General features: G+C 39.9%; 1 protein-coding gene across 2 annotated transcripts in view; it reads left to right on the top strand.

Annotated features, from left to right (window-relative positions):
- The window catches only part of col13a1 (collagen, type XIII, alpha 1), a 187976-nt gene that overhangs the window by 119377 nt on the left and 47798 nt on the right, over positions 1-20801 (top strand). The gene's annotated exons all lie outside the window — the stretch shown is intronic.

The raw sequence follows: 20801 nt of genomic DNA, 5'->3' as shown, positions 1-20801 counted from the left end.
CTAGCAACAACATGGAGGATGATGCGCAGCAAGAAAGTGATTCTGTGCCGACTTGAGATGCCAACCTGGAGTTAATCCTGAAAGAGTTACGAGAATTCAATCAATCAATCAATCAAAAAGGTTTCGACTTCCAAGGAAAAAGAGTACACCCGGACCATGACTACGCGCCGGAGCTGCTGCGGTTTTATAAGGACGACACAGTGGTTTACAACTCGGCAGAAGAGGCAACAGCGGGCATGGCAGAGAGAGTGACTGTGCTCAAAACCCCAACTTCTCTTTTGGATCAGATTAACCAGCTGACATGGCGAACCAGCAGAAAGAGGGGAAACCCAGAAGACCACAGTTGCCAAATGAGGCTTCAAGGAACGGCTCCAGGCTCTTCGGCGATAAACTCCTGATAAGTACATGATTAAAGCATGATCTGCTTTGATAGAAATAATTACATTAGCAATATTCCTCCTAGAAATGTTAAATAATATTAAGAGACAGAGTAGACCATTATACTTATATGTAATTCCTAATATGATACTAAACTTACTAGATATTGTTAAGGGCATATAGAGGATATTTTCTGGGTGGGAACCTCTCATTGGACACCATGGACCTATGTATCAGCTTAAAAGCTGAAGAGGGCCCTCTTTCATTGCTAAGAGGAAGAGACTTTCCCTCTATATTCCAACAGACTCATAAGGCTATAAACAAAGCCTTAAAATTGGAAGTCATTTGTTGTGACAGTGTTCATTTTGTTACTGTGTTTCTGGTTATGTTTCAGTTTTGTGCTACTGTTCCTTGTAGCACCAGGGGTGTAAGACATGTTTTTTTGTTTATGCAGGCATGGGGCAGGGACTTAAAATATACGTAAAGAGTCACAATGCAAAGTAGCCACCTACAATGTGAATGGTCTGGGAAATCCAATCAAAAGGAGCAAAATTATGGCTTTGATCTCTGGAAAATTAAACTTTGAATGCATTTGTGAAAAGAAAGATAGCGAGGGAAGATTTGTACTGGTCCAGGGATATTTGCAAGCAGTTCTAGTTACTTTTCTGAATGTATACGCCCCTCCAGCTTCTGAATGGAAATTCTATGAACAAGTTTTGGAATTATTAACCTTGGAGGCTCGGGGCATCCTAATTTGTGGGGATTTTAAGAGAGATTTTAATGTTAGACTTCAACCGACTCTAGACACTTCAAAACCTTATTATTCAGGAGAGAAGAAAATTACAAAAAATATTAAATTGATGATGGAGGAGCTGGGACTCTCAGATGTATGGAGGGAGTTGAACCCCACAATGAGAGACTATACTTTTTTCTCTCACTCGCATTCTGTTTTACTCTAGGTTGGACTATTTTTTTTATGTTTCAAAGGGATTTATTTAGGGCAGTTAATTGCAATATTGAAACCACTGAGTTGTCAGATCACTCCCCAGTTTCTATGGACCTAATATTAGGCTCTGAAAAAAAGAATACTATTTGGAGATTAAACACAAGGATTCTTAATCAAATAAGGCAGCAGATAAGGACGTATATACAGTCTGGTCCATGATTATTTGGACAATGATACAGTTGTCGTCATTTTGGCTCTGTACACCACCACAATGGGTTTTAAATGAAACAATGAATACGTGCTTAAAGTGCAGACTCTCAGCTTTCATTTAAGGCTTTTTTCAAAAATGTAGTATGAACCGTGTAGGAATGACAACCATTTCTTCACACAGTCCCCCAACTTTAAGGGCTCATAAGTATTTGGACAAACCAACATAATCATCAATTAAACAGTCAGTTTTAACACTTGGTTGCAAATCCTTTACAGTCAATGACTGCCTGAAGTGTTGGACACATAGGCATCATCAGATGCTGGGTTTCTTCCCTGGTGATGCTCTGCCAGCCCTTTACTGTAGCCGTCTGCACTTCCTGCTTGTGTTTTGGGTGTTTTGCCTTCAATTTTGGCTTCAGCAAGAGAAACGCATGCTCAATTGGATTCAGATCAGATGATATGACTTGGCCATTGCAGAACATTCCACTTCTTTGCCTTAAAAATGTCTTTGGTTGCTTTTGCAGTATGCTTCAGGTAAATGTCCAACTGCACTGTGAAGCATCGTCCAATGAGTTTTGAAGCATTTGGTTGAATCTGAGCAGATAATGGTGCCCCAAACACTTCAGCTTTCATCCTACTGCTCTTGTCAGCAGTCACATCATCAATAAATACAAGAGAACCAGTTCCACTGGCAGCCATACATGGCCATGACATGTACCTCCACCATGCTTCACTGATGAGGTGGTGTGCGTTGGATCATGAGCAGTTCCTTCCCTTCTTCCTTCTCTTCTCTTCCCATCATTCTGGTAGTTGATCTTTGTTTTATCTGTCCATAGTATGCTGTTCCACAACTGTACAGGCTTTTTAGATGGTTTTTGACAAACTCTAATCTGGCCTTCCATTTTTAAGGCTAACCAATGGTTTGCATCTTGTGATAAACCCTCTGTATTTATTCTAGTGAAGTCTTGTCTTGCTTACAAGAGCAGCAGGATGAAAGCTGAAGTGTTTGGGGCACCATTATCTGCTCAGATTCAACCAAATGCTTCAAAACTCATTGGACGATGCTTCACAGTGCAGTTGGACATTCACCTGAAGCATACTGCAAAAGCAACCAAAGACATTTTTAAGGCAAAGAAGTGGAATGTTCTGCAATGGCCAAGTCATATCATCTGACCTGAATCCAATTGAGCATGCGTTTCTCTTGCTGAAGCCAAAACTGAGGGCAAAACATCCAAAACACAAGCAGAAAGTGCAGACGGCTACAGTAAAGGGCTGGCAGAGCATCACCAGGGAAGAAACCCAGCATCTGATGATGCCTATGTGTCCAACACTTCAGGCAGTCATTGACTGTAAAGGATTTGCAACCAAGTATTAAAACTGACTGTTTAATTGATGATTATGTTAGTTTGTCCAAATACTTATGAGCCCTTAAAGTCGGGGGAATGTGTGAAGAAATGGTTGTAATTCCTACACGGTTCATACTACATTTTTGAAAAAAGCCTTAAATGAAAGCTGAGAGTCTGCACTTTAAGCAGGTATTCATTGTTTCATTTAAAACCCATTGTGGTGGTGTACAGAGCCAAAATGACGACAACTGTATCATTGTCCAAATAATTATGGACCTGACTGTAAAAGATTATTTTGACAAAAACGATAATGTGGAAGTGTCCACACCAATACATTGGGACACTTGTAAAGCAGTTCTTAGAGGGAAATTAATAGGCTATAGTTCTAATTTAAAAAAGCAGGGAAGGGAAAAAATGGATCAGTTACAAAGAGAATTAAAAAATCTTGAGAACATGCATAAAAAACTTTGAATCAAGGAATACGAATGGAAATCAACAGGGAAAAAAATGAACTGAATGAAATTTACTCAAATGACATTAAAAAAAGATGATCTTTCTAAAACAAAGATATTATGAAACAGGAGGAAAATCTGCTAAATTACTCGCTTATAAATTAAAAAAGCAACACGCAGAAAACACAATCTATAAAATAAAGGACCCTACAACAAATTCCATACACCGCAAATTAAAAGACATACAACAATCATTTGAAACCTTTTATAAAAATTTATATACACAACCCAAAATAGATGAAATGAAAATGGAGGCTCTTCTTGACCTGTTAAAACTACCTAAAGTGAATGATGAACAAAACAAACATGTAATTAGTAAAATCACAGATGAGGAAATTAAGAAGGCAATATCAAATTTAAAACCCAGTAAGGGCGCTGGGAGTGGTACAGGGAAATGAAAGATCTGTTGGCCCCAAAATTGAAAGACACCTTTAATTATGTGCTTGAGACTAGTGAAACTCCCCCTCTTGGAGAGAAGCAGTTATTTCCCTAATACCAAAAGAGGGTTAAGATAATTGTGAATGTGGAAGTTATCAGCCAATAAGCGTACTGAACCAAGACTATAAGATTTTTACCCACATTTTAGCAAAAAGACTTCAGGTGGTGTTATTGAGCCTTGATGCGGAAAAGGCTTTCGATCTCATTAATTGGGAATTGTTATACAAAACATGACAAAAATGTATTGTATGAATTGTATTTCACCAGACCTTCATTAAATCTATTAAAGCACTGTATAATAATCCAAGGGGAAGAATAAAAATAAATGGATCCATATTAGACCCCTTTAGCCTGGAGAGAGGGACCAGACAAGGTTGCCCAGTAAGTCTGTTATTGTTTGCAATTTTTATTGAAGTTTTAAGTCAGGGTATCACTCAATACAGTAATGTTACCGGTATTAAGATGCTAGGTCAAGAACATAAAATTTTGTTATTTGCAGATTACATCTTAATTTATCTGTCAAACCCAGAGAGTTCAATTTTGAGTCTATTGTCATTCATTGAATCTTTTAATTTTGTCTCAGGTTATAAATTGAATATCCCAAAGACCCTAGTTTTAAGTTTCAATTACAAACCTAGCCAAAACATAAGCTCCAGCATCCAATTGGACTGGGATTTGGATCATATGAGGTACCTAGGAGTAAACATCCCTAAAAACTAAAAAAAAAAAAAAAAAATACCTGTATGATTTAAACGTTAACCCCTTAAATCAGAAGATAAAGGAGGACATAAAGAGATAGAACTTAATCACAATATTAATGTCTGAGTCATGAATTGAATTGGTGAGAATGAATGTCCCTACCAAGGATATTATATTTGTTTCAGACTCTTCCGATTGAAATAACTGATACCTAAACAATTTAACGAGTCGGACAAATTAATATCTAGATATATTTGACAAGGGAAGAAACCAAGGACAAGATTTCATACTCTGCAATTGTCAAAGAGCAAGGGTGGACTTGCACTCCCCTGCCTAAAAGACTACTATATATTGGCCCAACTGAGGAGCTTGTTTTGTTGGTGCAATTCTGACTACCAAGCGAGATGGAAAGAAATTGAAGTGAACATGTCTGGGGAAATTCCAATTCAGGCACGGTTAGGGGATAAAAGATTGATCAAAAATCTAATGGACAAAGGTAATAAGTGGATAAATTTGTCTCTTAAATTATGTTTAAATATCACTAGGGGTGGCTTGCTTGAAGAAATAAGGATTCAGAGATGGTGTTCATATGACCTTGACTTTGTCCCGAACAGGATGGACGCGAGATATAAGAGTTGGGCTAACCGGGGCCCTCACCTCATACTGCACCTTGTTTAATCAAAATTCACTGAAAAACTTTGAGACATTGAAGAGGCTGTACGGGTTAAATTATTGTGACTCTTTTAGATTTTATCAGGTTCAGGATTACATAAACAGCTTTATGGTGGATGGTCAAAAGGCATTGGAAAACAGTCTACTGAAAGTTTATTTTTTAGCTTATAGAGCAGATTGTGGAAATAAAGTAATTTCAAGACTTTACAAGGGACTCCAGGAGATGAAAACAACAAGTACCATTTATGTAAAACAGAAATGGGAAAGGGAATCTAACAGTTGCATACCAGAGGAAGTTTGGTTAAAATACTGTGAATATCAATGGAGAATGTCAATAGCCTCATGGAGAGTGTTTGGATGGAAGAGTCTTAGTCGATACTTCAGTACTCCTGTTCAAAAATCCCATCACTCAGCCTCTTCCAGTTGTTGGAGAAAATGTGGCTGTCAGAAAGCTAATCATCACCACATGTTTTGGGATTGTCCGAAAATAAAAACGTTTTGGAGTAACATATACACAGAATTATTGACTATATTCAAGATAAAAATCAATTTCAATTGGGACGAATGCTCTTTGGGCTTCTAAATTCAGCATCCACAAATGCTACAACAAAATACTTATTTGGTATACAGAGTATGGCTGCTAGAAAAGCAATCACAAGGAAATGGCTTAAGCCAGACACCCCATCATTAGAGGACTGGTATGATATTGTATATCAAATTTATGTAATGGAAAGAATCACATTCTCCATGAGGCTCCAAGAATTTAGATTTGAGAAAATCTGGGAAAAGTGGAAAACGTCTTCCTGAAACGCCCCTATTTTGTATAACTTTCTTTATATTTGTATGTATATATATATATATATATTTTATTTACTGGATGGCCTGGTCTTCTCTTTGTTAGTTGAAATCACCCCATGATTTTTTTTTTGTTTTTGTTTTTTATGTTTCTATTATTCAAAAATACTGAAAAGTTGGATCACTATATGAAGTTTTTCTTAAACGACTGTAAACTGATGTTTTACTGTGTTGTGATTCAAAATAAAGAAAATTAAAACATGATAAATTAACAGTAGACAGAGAGAGATGTAGGGTAGACGGTAATGACAGTAATAAAAGTAATAATATTATAATTTTGATTACAGCTATTGTGGTACAATATGTTGAAAGTATATATTAATATCTGATAGTATACATATGTGACAATAATCATATGTGTATAATAACAGTAGAAATATGACTAATGATAACAGCAGCAGGAGGCATCAGACAGGACCACGGCAGCAGCGCAACCACACACGTCACACTATCCAGGCACCGCTACAATATAAGTTAACCTGTGAGACAGTGGAGCACAAAGGCTCTGGAGAAGAAACCCAGTTAGTGACATGCAGTACAGCCAAGTTAGCGAGATGCAGTAACAGGACATGAGTGTTAACAAAGGAGAGAGAGAGAGAGAGAGAGAGGGAGAAGGTGCTTGGCGTATTATAGGAGATCCCCCGGCAGACTAGGCCTAAGTCAGCCTAACTAGGGGCTGGTACAAGGCCAGCCAGCCCTAACTATAAGCTTTATCAAAAAGGAAAGTCTTAAATCTAGTCTTAGATGTGGAGACGGTGTCTGCCTCCTGGACCACAACAGGAAGAGGATTCCACAGGAGAGGAGCCTGACCGTTTAAAGCTTTGTCTTTTTATACTTATAGTTTATTTATTTTCACAATAATATGATACATAAACAGAGCAAACAGCAGGTGTCAGTCATTATATTGGACAATGTAATAGGCCATACCTTCATGGTTTGTAGGAAAGGGTACATGGGTAATATTATTCATACAGTGGGTTGACACAGAAATAACAAAGTCACCAATGGTTTGTTTTTTTCCTTTTCTAATTTTTATTCAGATAATTAATCCATTTTCCCCACTTTCTTTCAAATCCTATCCTATCCAGTCTCAAATTTAAAGTTAGTTTTTCCATTTCAAAGATTTCATAAACTATTTTAAACCAATTATCTATAGAGGGGGGGTCAGCTTGCAGCCATTTACGTGTAATAGCCTTTTTCCCAGCTGCTGTGAATATTTTCAATAAATATATGTCACTTCTTTTCACTTCGTCTGGGAAATCCCCCAGGTATAGCACAAGACAGGTATTTGGTATTTTCAATTTCAAGATCTGTTGTATTTTTTCCCATACATCGTTCCAAAACTGCTGGATTCCAGGACAGCTCCAGAAAACGTGATAATGATGTGCTTCATTTTCATCACAGTTCCTCCAGCAGGTCTATGGTATTCCTAGCTGCATTGTTTTAAGCTTTGGCATAATGAAAAACCGTGTCATGTTTTTCCAGCTGAATTCATGCCAGGTATTGGAGCTTGTAGTAGTGTGTTGTATTTTAAAATATATTTGTCCATCGTTCAGCTGAGATTTTAGCATTCGTTTCTTTTTCTCATCTTTCTCTGATATAGTCTGTTGTATGTTTTCTAGAACCATTAATACTTTGATATAGTTTAGACCCAGTTTTCTTTGTCCCGCTACTATATGCCTGTACAAAAAGTTGTATAACTTGGTTTGCATTTGTGTCTGGTTCGTGGTCTTGGACCTCTGCGTGCAAATACTCTCGTACTTGGAAGTATCTAAACATGTCAGGCCTCTCGAGGTCATATCTACAGAGTTTCATAACTCAGCAAGTTATTAGCTTTCATTATTTTACAATAAGCAGTTATTCCAGTCCAAAATTTAAACCTTCGGTCCATGGACACTGGTACAAATGCCATGTCATAAGCTATCCATTTTAGTTTTCTAGATTGTTTCTCTAATTTTAGAGTTTAATAATAGTAAGCCAATTCTGTGTGGTGAAGGCTATAATTGGGTCTAATTGATTGATTTTAGACTTGGCAAGTTTTACATCTCCCAGTAAAGTTTGCATGGGTGTATCTTTGTTATTGATCTCCATGTCTTTCCATTTGGCCTCTATTTTGTCATCACACCAGGAAACAAGTGGTTTAAGCTGTGCAGCATAATAGTAGTCTCTGAGGTTCGGTATGGACATGCCGCCTCTGTCTTTACTTAGTGAAAGAGTTGAATATTTAATTCTTGGATTTCTGTCATTCCAGACGAACTGTGATATTTGCTTGTCCCATTTGTTGAGTGGAGTCTTAAAAAAAGGTGGAGGAAGAGGTACTCACCAATTATCCCCAGTTGTCTTTCACGATTATTCTTGTCCTATTTTTATTACTTTTACTATTGTCTGAGTCACTGTGTCTGTTCATGTGCCAGCCGAAATGTTGTTGTAGTCACCTTAAAGCGTCAGCAGATGGCAGGAGCTTCATTTGAAGTACCGTACGTAAATATTCAAGCTACTGTATCCTCCACAGGGATTCTCTCAGCTGAGGATATAAGGGGCTTTTAATTTGGAAGAAATTCAGGAAGTGTTGAGTTTGAAATGACGGCACGATGTGTTAACTTTATAAAGACAACGGGAGCGGATAAAAAGTAAATATATAAATACACAGAGGAATTAATAAATAACAGACTGTCTATAATGTAGTCTGTTTCAAATGAAGCTGGTAGCCTCTGTTGTTGTGGTGCCGCTATTTGTTAATGTTATTATGTCCAACCGTGAGGATGTCTCCGTTGTGGTATTGGAGATCTGGTTATCTCTAGGTCTTTTGATAATTTTGAGTATTCTCCACAAGTATTACTGTCCCTGTAGTTGTTATTTAGTACTAAAAAGAGGCGCCTCTAATAGTTTTTTATGTAACATGATGGCCTTTACAGCCTGAGCCCTTCTGGGGAACATAAAAAATTGTGTTTAGATGTATGTATATATGTACAGTACAGGCCAAAAGTTTGGACACACCTTCTCATTCAATGCGTTTTCTTTATTTTCATGACTATTTACATTGTAGGTTCTCACTGAAGGCATCAAAACTATGAATGAACACATGTGGAGTTATGTACTTAACAAAAAAAGGTGAAATAACTGAAAACATGTTTTATATTCTAGTTTCTTCAAAATAGCCACCCTTTGCTCTGATTACTGCTTTGCACACTCTTGGCATTCTCTTGATGAGCTTCAAGAGGTAGTCACCTGAAATGGTTTTCCAACAGTCTTGAAGGAGTTCCCAGAGGTGTTTAGCACTTGTTGGCCCCTTTGCCTTCACTCTGCGGTCCAGCTCACCCCAAACCATGTCGATTGGGTTCAGGTCCGGTGACTGTGGAGGCCAGGTCATCTGCCGCAGCACTCCATCACTCTCCTTCTTGGTCAAATAGCCCTTACACAGCCTGGAGGTGTGTTTGGGGTCATTGTCCTGTTGAAAAATAAATGATCGTCCAACTAAACGCAAACCGGATGGGATGGCATGTCGCTGCAGGATGCTGTGGTAGCCATGCTGGTTCAGTGTGCCTTCAATTTTGAATAAATCCCTAACAGTGTCACCAGCAAAACACCCCCACACCATCACACCTCCTCCTCCATGCTTCACAGTGGGAACCAGGCATGTGGAATCCATCCGTTCACCTTTTCTGCGTCTCACAAAGACACGGCGCTTGGAACCAAAGATCTCAAATTTGGACTCATCAGACCAAAGCACAGATTTCCACTGGTCTAATGTCCATTCCTTGTGTTTCTTGGCCCAAACAAATCTCTTCTGCTTGTTGCCTCTCCTTAGCAGTGGTTTCCTAGCAGCTATTTGACCATGAAGGCCTGATTCACGCAGTCTCCTCTTAACAGTTGTTCTAGAGATGGGTCTGCTGCTAGAACTCTGTGTGGCATTCATCTGGTCTCTGATCTGAGCTGCTGTTAACTTGCCATTTCTGAGGCTGGTGACTCGGATGAACTTATCCTCAGAAGCAGAGGTGACTCTTGGTCTTCCTTTCCTGGGTCGGTCCTCATGTGTGCCAGTTTCGTTGTAGCGCTTGATGGTTTTTGCGACTCCACTTGGGGACACATTTAAAGTTTTTGCAATTTTCCGGACTGACTGACCTTCATTTCTTAAAGTAATGATGGCCACTCGTTTTTCTTTAGTTAGCTGATTGGTTCTTGCCATAATATGAATTTTAACAGTTGTCCAATAGGGCTGTCGGCTGTGTATTAACCTGACTTCTGCACGACACAACTGATGGTCCCAACCCCATTGATAAAGCAAGAAATTCCACTAATTAACCCTGATAAGGCACACCTGTGAAGTGGAAACCATTTCAGGTGACTACCTCTTGAAGCTCATCGAGAGAATGCCAAGAGTGTGCAAAGCAGTAATCAGGGCAAAGGGTGGCTATTTTGAAGAAACTAGAATATAAAACATGTTTTCAGTTATTTCACCTTTTTTTGTTAAGTACATAACTCCACATGTGTTCATTCATAGTTTTGATGCCTTCAGTGAGAATCTACAATGTAAATAGTCATGAAAATAAAGAAAACGCATTGAATGAGAAGGTGTGTCCAAACTTTTGGCCTGTACTGTATACATGTGTATTTTTTGTGATAACTATTGTGGCTAATAACTGTTTTTGATATGTTTTATTGGTTTGTATTTACTGATGATAATGCACGTCTGGTGTGCCAGGTCACATGACCAGGGTTTGGGATCTTTAAAGATGGCATCTCCCTACACATTCTTTCATGTAAGCATCTGAGGAAGAGCCGACATGGCTCGAAACGTCATGCTATAAATAAATCACACTTGATTGGAGCTTTTTTGGTGTGCGGACTTTACTTGTTTTTTTTCGACCGTGAGGATGTAACATTGTTTGCTAGCTTGATACTAATGACAGTACTCAGCGGGTTGATAAAGTGCCTCTGGTGTTTCACATCATTTTCCCCTTTTGCTCTGTGTGGTAACATCCTTAGAGGAAGTATTAAAAACGCTGGGGTGTCATACAGTTGTCTACGGCAGCAGATCGTTCTGTGTTTCTACTGGTCAAAGTGACGGCTGTGATGGGAGAATTGGATCTCAGTGAAGGGCAAGTGGTCCATAACTTTAATTTTGGAGACAAAAAATGTAGGTTAAGCGCCCTGTGGTCCATTGCCCAATAGGAAATGTAGAATACTCAAAAGTACTTTAAAAGTGGTTGAGTTACTTTTCTCAGGGAGTAACGTTGGAAGTACTTTAAAAGTACTTGAGTTACATTACTCAGGGAGTAACGCAGTAAAGTAGCTGGTTACTTTAAAAACAAGTAACGCAGTAAAGTACTTTGATTACTTTTAAAGTAACCCTTACCCAACTCTGGTAAAGACATGAAGAGATATAACAACCTTGGTAGAACATTTAGCTTAATAGTTTCAATCCTGTTACACATATCCAAAGAGAGGAGAGACCAACGTCCTAAGTCATCTTTTATTTTAGTGTTAATAAGATTGTAATTTCTTTCATACATATCTCTGAATTTCTGTGTCAACCCAATCCCCAAATACTTTATAGCTTTAAGATTCCAATTAAGAGAGAAGCTTTGCGTGATCTATGTGGTTGGGATAAAATTAAAAGATAAAACCTTGGTATTCCGAATATTTAATTTATATTAGGAATATCGGTCATAGCACTCAAGAAGATCAAGCGGAATAGGCAGGCAGACGTTTGGATTTTTCAGATATATTATTACATCGTCTGCATATAATGCAATTTTGTGTTCAACACCCTTTATATTGACGTCTTCTATGCATTGATTTTGCCTAATTGCCTGCGTGAGCGGTTCAATATAAATCGCACAGAGGCTGGGGGAAAGGGGACAGCCTTGCCTTACTCCGCGTTCCAGAATTATTTGCTGTGTGAGACATCTGTTCACTCTTACCCTGGCAGTAGGCGTATGATAAAGTGCTCTAAAAATACTAATTGACTCTTTTGAAAAAACGAATCTTTCCATTACTTTAAATAAAAACTGCCAATTTGCACAATCAAAGGCTTTTTCTGCATCAAAATTTGCCAATAACATACTGTCCTGCTCCCTTTCAACATGGTTAAGAACATGAAGTATGCATCTAATATTGTCCTGAGTCGTGACCTAACAAAACCTGTCTGGTCCCCGTCAATCAAGTCTGGTATAAATAAGTCAAGTCGTCTAGAAATAATATAAGCGTAGAGTTTGTAGTGCTGGTTCAGAACCGATATTGGCCTGTATGAGCTACATAATTCCTTATCCTTACCCTCCTTTGGAATCACAGAAATTAGCCCCTGCCTCCACGATGGGGGAATAGTTGCATTTTTGAGGGTCCAGTTGAAGGAGGCTAAGAGGAGAGGTTTCATTTCCTGTCTAAACGCCTTATACCACTCCACTCCAGGATTTTACTCCACTTCTCCTGGTCGGAGATGCTGGGTGCCCAGTAGCTGCGAAGGCTGCCCTCACATTTATGGCCAGTGACCGACATGATCTCCCTGCTCTCCAGCTCAGCTTGGGAGAGCTGTGTGGCCATTGCAGTGAAAAGTCCAGTGTTCACAGCTGGGTGTAACTTAGCTGGGCGATGTCCGTCGATAGCTGCCTCCGTGAGAAGAGAGCAGAAGGAAGGGAGGGGGGTATCACTGTCCGTGGGCTGCCGTAGAATGGCATCGAGGATGTCAGCCGACCAACACTCCCTACCTGGTCCCTGGTTGTGGGGATTTGCGATGCTGGCCTCCTAGGAGCTAACTAGCAGCCAGTACAGTACAGTCCTCTCTCGTGTAGCTAACATTTAGCCGTGTTACTTACTGATCCATTAGAAAGAAAGCTAGCTGGACATCAGTTTTGAAGCCTCTTTCCTTTTTGCTCTTCTTTGCCTCCTCAGACAGAGGAGCTTGTTTGCTTTTGCTAGGCCGTTTTTCACTTGTTTCCAAACTTTGTCCGTCTGCTATTGTGCTCCTGACTCAACTATCTCATGCCCAACTAAAAAAAACTCCTCGTAAGACCAGCTCCAGTCCCTGATTGGCTGACCGACCAGTTTCACAATACATGACGCATTTCCTGCCGTAAAGCAGATTTTTTCTGCGAAATTTCTACACCGGTGGCAGAAGCTTATTACAAAGATTGCAAAGCCACTAAGTATCCTATGTAAACGCTGATAGTCTGATTTTACTGTGGCCACTACCCTGTGCAACCCACATTATTTTCATATTGATATATTTAGGAAAAAATGCTGTCTGTTGCCTCTTTAAGTATGTATTTTGTATCTTTTCTATGGAGGGTAAGTCTAATAACTCCAGAAACTCATCAATGGACTGGTTGCTTCCTTGATTTGGTTGAGTATATAATGTTTCATAATAACTTTAAAATGATTTTTCTATATCCTCAAGATTGCTGGGCACTATTCCAGTCTTAGGATCTTTAATCTTATTTATTGAATTTGTGGTCTGTTTTTGTCTTAGTCTCCATGCCAATAGGCGCATTGCCTTTGGGCCAGCTTCATAATAAGATTGTCTCAGAAATTTGTGTTTTTTCTCTAATTTATCTTTGTATATTTCATCAATTTCTTTCCTGACTATTTTAATCTGTTCCAAATACTGAGGCTCTTTATTTTCTTTGTGAATTCCCTCTAAATGTTTGAGTTTCTCTTCCCTTTTTAAGTTTTTGCTCCTTTGATCTTTTTATAGCACTACTAATTGCAATCATTTTCCCTCCGAGGACTGCCTTTAGTGCATCCCAGAGTATAATCGGACTCACCTCTCCGTTGTCATTATTTTCTATATAGGACTTGATTTCATTTTTTATCTGTTCAGTTGCCATTTTATTATTAAGCAGACTTGTATTTAACCTCCATAATGTTTTCCTAGGTCTGCTATTTAGGTGTAAACTAAGGTAAATTGAAGAGTGGTCTGATACATCCATAGAGTCTTGAATAGGCTGCGTGCGCTGCAGAATAAAGTGTATTGTTTTGTTCGGATGGGTGCAGGTCCCTCCAGATATCTGTCAGAACTGCTTCCTTAAGATATTTTTTAAACAACTTTACCTGTTTAGTTTGGCTTCTTTTGTGACTAGTCGAGTCCTTTTGGTTGTTCAACACCATGTTGAAATCTCCACCGCAAACCAGCGTGTCTTGTGATTCAGAGATAATTAAGTCAAATATATTTTTAAAAATATTTTGGCAGTTCCCTGGTGGAATATAAACATTGAGTAATGTCACCGGTCTATTTTCAATCTTACACTGAGCCAGAACAAACCGACCTTCCCTGTCCCTGATCTCCTTCAGCAATTCAAAATTGAAAACACCTCTGTTATGCCGCCCTTTAAAACTACTATAGAAAGAATTATTGTATCCAAACTTTTACAATTTTGCGTGTTCTGTTTCTGAGAGGTGTGTCTCTTGGAAAAATATAATTTTTTTATTTTTTTAAATATAATTTTTTTCCCTCTTCATTTTACTCATCACTTTACCCCATTTGATAGGGCCGGTAAGCCCGTTAACATTAAGTGATACTATTTTGAAATTACAGTGCATAACCTTCATTAATCATGTCACTGATGCTGGCAACCTGCATATAAGAACACGAACTACAATAAACAATAACAGAGAAAAAACATCTAAAGAAAACAACTCCCAAAACTTTGGTTACAGTTGGACCTGTTGACTCCTCAGTCAGTGGAGAAAAGCCCATCTCTCGTTGGGGCTCCTCGCTAGCACTTACGGTGAGAGGGGGAAAAAAAAACAGCCCCCCTTTTGACTAGCTCCACACATTCATGTACAATAGTCCCGGTCATATGAGTGCAATTATTATTATTAAGGTCTGAGCACAAACACTGGTTCGATGACACAGCCAGATAAATCTGAGCTATCAATGACAAAAAATAATAATAATAATAATATATATATATATATATATATATATATACACAGTACAGGCCAAAAGTTTGGACACACCTTCTCATTCAATGCATTTTCTTTATTTTCATGACTATTTACATTGTAGATTCTCACTGAAGGCATCAAAACTATGAATGAACACATGTGGAGTTATGTACTTAACAAAAAAAGGTGAAATAACTGAAAACATGTTTTATATTCTAGTTTCTTCAAAATAGCCACCCTTTGCTCTGATTACTGCTTTGCACACTCTTGGCATTCTATCGATGAGCTTCAAGAGGTAGTCACCTGAAATGGTTTTCCAACAGTCTTGAAGGAGTTCCCAGAGGTGTTTAGCACTTGTTGGCCCCTTTGCCTTCACTCTGCGGTCCAGCTCACCCCAAACCATGTCGATTGGGTTCAGGTCCGGTGACTGTGGAGGCCAGGTCATCTGCTGCAGCACTCCATCACTCTCCTTCTTGGTCAAATAGCCCTTATACAGCCTGGAGGTGTGTTTGGGGTCATTGTCCTGTTGAAAAATAAATGATCGTCCAACTAAACGCAAACCGGATGGGATGGCATGTCGCTGCAGGATGCTGTGGTAGCCATGCTGGTTCAGTGTGCCTTCAATTTTGAATAAATCCCCAACAGTGTCACCAGCAAAACACCCCCACACCATCACACCTCCTCCTCCATGCTTCACAGTGGGAACCAGGCATGTGGAATCCATCCGTTCACCTTTTCTGCGTCTCACAAAGACACGGCGCTTGGAACCAAAGATCTCAAATTTGGACTCATCAGACCAAAGCACAGATTTCCACTGGTCTAATGTCCATTCCTTGTGTTTCTTGGCCCAAACAAATCTCTTCTGCTTGTTGCCTCTCCTTAGCAGTGGTTTCCTAGCAGCTATTTGACCATGAAGGCCTGATTGGCGCAGTCTCCTCTTAACAGTTGTTCTAGAGATGGGTCTGCTGCTAGAACTCTGTGTGGCATTCATCTGGTCTCTGATCTGAGCTGCTGTTAACTTGCCATTTCTGAGGCTGGTGACTCGGATGAACTTATCCTCAGAAGCAGAGGTGACTCTTGGTCTTCCTTTCCTGGGTCGGTCCTCATGTGTGCCAGTTTCGTTGTAGCGCTTGATGGTTTTTGCGACTCCACTTGGGGACACATTTAAAGTTTTTGCAATTTTCCGGACTGACTGACCTTCATTTCTTAAAGTAATGATGGCCACTCGTTTTTCTTTAGTTAGCTGATTGGTTCTTGCCATAATATGAATTTTAACAGTTGTCCAATAGGGCTGTCGGCTGTGTATTAACCTGACTTCTGCACATCACAACTGATGGTCCCAACCCCACTGATAAAGCAAGAAATTCCACTAATTAACCCTGATAAGGCACATCTGTGAAGTGGAAACCATTTCAGGTGACTACCTCTTGAAGCTCATGGAGAGAATGCCAAGAGTGTGCAAAGCAGTAATCAGAGCAAAGGGTGGCTATTTTGAAGAAACTAGAATATAAAACATGTTTTCAGTTATTTCACCTTTTTATGTTAAGTACATAACTCCACGTGTTCATTCATAGTTTTGATGCCTTCAGTGAGAATCTACAATGTAAATAGTCATGAAAATAAAGAAAACGCATTGAATGAGAAGGTGTGTCCAAACTTTTGGCCTGTACTGTATGCGGATGTTGTTTCTGCGTGATCTTCCCTGTTGTTTGAGTGAGTGAAGCAAGGCCTCTCTCATGTCCGTGTTTGCGGTTTCCACCTCACCCACACAATGCTCGACCTCGGTCACTCGGGTGCCTTGGCTACGTATGTCGGTGATGACGTCCTGCAGACTTGAATTCAATCTTGAAATCAGCCTTTAATTCGTTGAGGTCACGTTTCAGCTCTGTTTTCAGGTTGTGTATCTCTTTTCCGATCGCTTGCATGGCCATAACCGTGGTGTGGCGTAGCGTGGCGTGGCGTAGCGTGGCGTGGCGTGGCGTGGCGTGGCGTGGCGTGGTGTGGCGTGGCGTGGCGTGGCTTGCTCCTCCATCCTCATCGCCTCGCCATTTTCGGCCTCTTCCAACTCCTGCTCCTCGGTGTTGTCGAGTTCTGTGTTTTCGTCATCTTCTTGATTTTTTTGTTGTCTCAGACTTTTCCTAGTTTTACCCCCCACCCATTTCTGTGTTGTTAAAATGTTATTTTTTGGAAATTATATGGATTTTGTGGGGTTTAATTCTGATATGACCGAGAGCGAGACCTCTATGCCGCCATACTTATGTCCGTTTAAAGGGAAATTTCGGTTTATTTCAACCTGTCTCCTATCGTCCTAAATTTGTTTCAAGTGACTAGTGACATAAAAATAATAGTTAGCCGTTAGCCTAGATACAGCCGAGGCACATAGTAGCGTCAGACCTGTTAAAACGTAAGTGAAAGGGCACACTTCAAGTGCAAAGTTAGTCCACTAAACAAGCTTTTTTTCCACAAAGACCGCCTCATATCATTAGGATAAATGTCAGAACATATACGACATGTAAACGTGTTGTCTTACCTTACCGGTGTGGTGCCATGTTTATTTACCATTTAGCTCTGCTTTCCAAAGTGCGGCTGAAATATCGCGAGAACAAGCAGCGATCTCATACCGTGCCTGAAATCTCGCAAGAACAAGCAGCAACAGCCGGAAGGCAGAACCGGACAGTAGCCTGAAAAGTTCATTCATTTATTTTATGAAAGATTTATAGAATAATGGCTGACTTTTTTGCTAGACTTCGACTTTGAGCCAGAATACACTGACGAAGAGCTTTGTGAAATTGAAGAATGGAGGAAGAGAGAGAGAGAGAGAGAGGCGCAACAGGTAGAGGACGAGAGAGGAGGAATGGCTGCTGCAAGGCTGCGTAGCTCTGGAGATTGGTGGTGTACCTGTGAATGCTGTGCCCCAGTGCCCACAGAAGAGGAATGCCTCTGTTGCAAGGAATGGGACCAGTTGCAGCCTTATTTTCAAGGTCTGGATGTGACCGAGGATGAGACACCTCCACCTGGAGTAGTACCCAGCTGGGCTTGATCTAGAGCTCGCTAGATTTCAGGCACGGTATGAGATCGCTGCTTGTTCTCGCGATATTTCGGCCGCGCTTTGGAAAGCAGAGCTAAATGGTAAACAAACAAGGCACCACACCGGTAAGGTAAGACAACACGTTTTCTATATGTTCTCTGACATTTATCCTAACGATATGAGGCGGTCTTTGTGGAAAAAAAGCTTGTTTATTGGACTAACTTTACACTTGAAGTATGCCCATTCACTTACGTTTTAACAGGTCTGATGCTACTATGCGCCCCAGCTGTATCTAGGCTAACGGCTAACATGCTAACTATTATTTTTACGTCACTAGTCACTTGAAACAAATTTAGGACGATAGGAGACAGGTTGAAATAAACCGAAATTTCCCTTTAAAGCTTTGTAAGTTAAGAGTAGGATTTTAAATTCAATTCTGGATTTTACAGGGAGCCAGTGCAGAGAAGCTAAAAAAGGAGAAATATGATCTTGTTTCTTAGTTCCTGTTAGTACACGTGCTGCTGCATTCTGAATATAGCTGGAGAGTTTTTAAAGACTTATTAGAGCTACCAACCTGATAATAGGGAGTTACAGTAATCCAGCCTAGAGGTAACAAAAGTGTGGACCAATTTTTCTGCATCTTTTCGGGTGAGGATAGGTCTGATTTTCACAATATTATGCAGATGAAAAAACGCAGTCCGTGAGGTTTGTTTTAAATGGGAATTAAAAACAAATCTTGATCAAATATTACTCCGAGGTTTTTTACGGTAGTGCTAGAGGCCAGAGCAATGCCATCCAGAGAAACTATATCATCAGATAAAGAGTCTCTGAGTTGTTTGGGGCCAAGAACAATAACTTCAGTTTTGTCTGAATTTAACATCAGGAAATTGGTGCTCATCCAGGTTTTTATGTCTTTAAGGCATTTTTGAAGTTTTTTATCGATAAATACAATTGTGTATCGTCCGCACAACAATGTAAATTTACAAAGTGATTTCTAATGATGTTACCTAAGGGAAGCATATATAGAGTGAATAGGATTGGTCCGAGCACAGAACCTTGTGAAACTCCAAAACAAACTTTTGTACGTAGATATGATTCATCATTAACATGAACAAACTGAAAATTATCAGGCAAATAAGATTTAAACCAGCTTAGTGCAGAACCTTTTAGGCCAATTAAATGTTCCAGTCTCTGTAGCAGAATTTGATGGTCAGTTGTGTGAAATGCCACACTAAGATCAAATAAAACAAGTTCAGAGACGAGTCCTTCGTCTGAAGCAATCAGGAGATCATTTGTAAAAGAAGAAGAAGAAAAAAGATGAAGAAGGTGCCAGAAGCAGATGCTGACCAATCAGACGCTTGAAATAAAACTATTATTGGAAGGCTGCTAAGGTGCAATGGCGCACTGAGGAAGGCGGGATTGTATGTGTGAACTGATACTGAAATAGATTTATTCCTTAAAGGGATAGTGCACCCAAAAATGAAAATTCAGCCATTATCTACTCACCCATATGCCGACGGAGGCCCTGGTGAAGTTTTAGAGTGCTCACATCCCTTGCGGAGATCGGCAGGTGGAGCGGCTAGCACACCTAATGGTAGACGGCGCCCCAGACTAACATCCAAGAACACAAAATTGAATCCACAGAGTACCTCCATACTGCTCATCCATAGTGATCCAAGTGTGCTGCAGCCGCGACATAAAAAGTTGTTTCGAAAAACATCATATGAACTCTGTTTTTAGCCTCACTGTAGCCTGTAGGTCTGACTGCTTCTCTGCGCTCCGCGCTCATGTGTGCGCGTCTGCGCGAGACCAGTGAAAGCATGAGCTTTGCTCACCCGTGTTTACATCACGTGACACGTGCACTGCAGGGAGAGACAATGTAACCACAGAGCTAAAAGATAATTTGCACTACGGTCTTTTAGCAAAGGACTGCCCAACATGTCTGAAGACTTTGGAGGTACTTTGTGGATTCAATTTTGTGTTCTTGGACGTTAGTCTGGGGTGCCGTCTACCATTAGGTATGCTAGCCGCTCCCCCCGCCAATCTCTGCAAGGAATGTGAGGACTCTAAAACTTCACCAGGGCCTCCGTCGGCATATGGGTGAGTAGATAATGGCTGAATTTTCATTTTTGGGTGCACTATCCCTTTAATCTTACACCTGAATATTGAGTTAACAAAACTTGTGAAAATGGGGACTGGGAGTCTTGTTAGTCCAAGTACAATGACATTCTAGCTCTTTTCTTACAGCAGCACCCTTCTATACATTTATGTATATACAGTATATGTAAAAAGTCCTGTTAGCAAGGTTAGAACCAGCATTATTTTGGCCACGTCTGCCATTGCCCAAAATGTCGCTTCATTTTTGATACCTCACAAAGGAGATGTGCACACTTTGACATCAGTCATTGTGTTTTCCCTGTCTACACATCAACACTGAAAACAGAGTTGAAAATTCTCACCTTGGAAAGAGTTTTACAAAAGGTCTTTTGTCAGTGATGTAAAATGTGGACTACTTGTAGACAAAAGGTCAAAATGCAGAGAAAAAAACTGATTAAAAAAATACCCACATGTGGACTAGGCCTAAACCAAAATACTACGAGAATAACAGTCAATCATACATTGAGATGACTGAAACGTTTTGCCGAGGCTAAACAGAAGTCGCACTGCTCTTTAATTACTGTTAGCAAGACTCTTTAAAAGTGTTGTGCACCCAACCATGAATTAGGCTTTATAGTGACCTTTTATTATGACCAGCCCAAGGCACACCTGTGTAGTAATGATGCTGTTTAATCAGCATCTTGATATGACTCACCTGTCAGGTGGATGGATCA

This window comes from Epinephelus lanceolatus, chromosome 17 (genome assembly GCF_041903045.1).
Source record: "Epinephelus lanceolatus isolate andai-2023 chromosome 17, ASM4190304v1, whole genome shotgun sequence".
NCBI classification, from domain to species: Eukaryota; Metazoa; Chordata; class Actinopteri; order Perciformes; family Serranidae; genus Epinephelus; species Epinephelus lanceolatus.
Note: the sequence above shows the minus strand (reverse complement) of the source record. Positions and strands in the feature narration are given on the sequence as shown.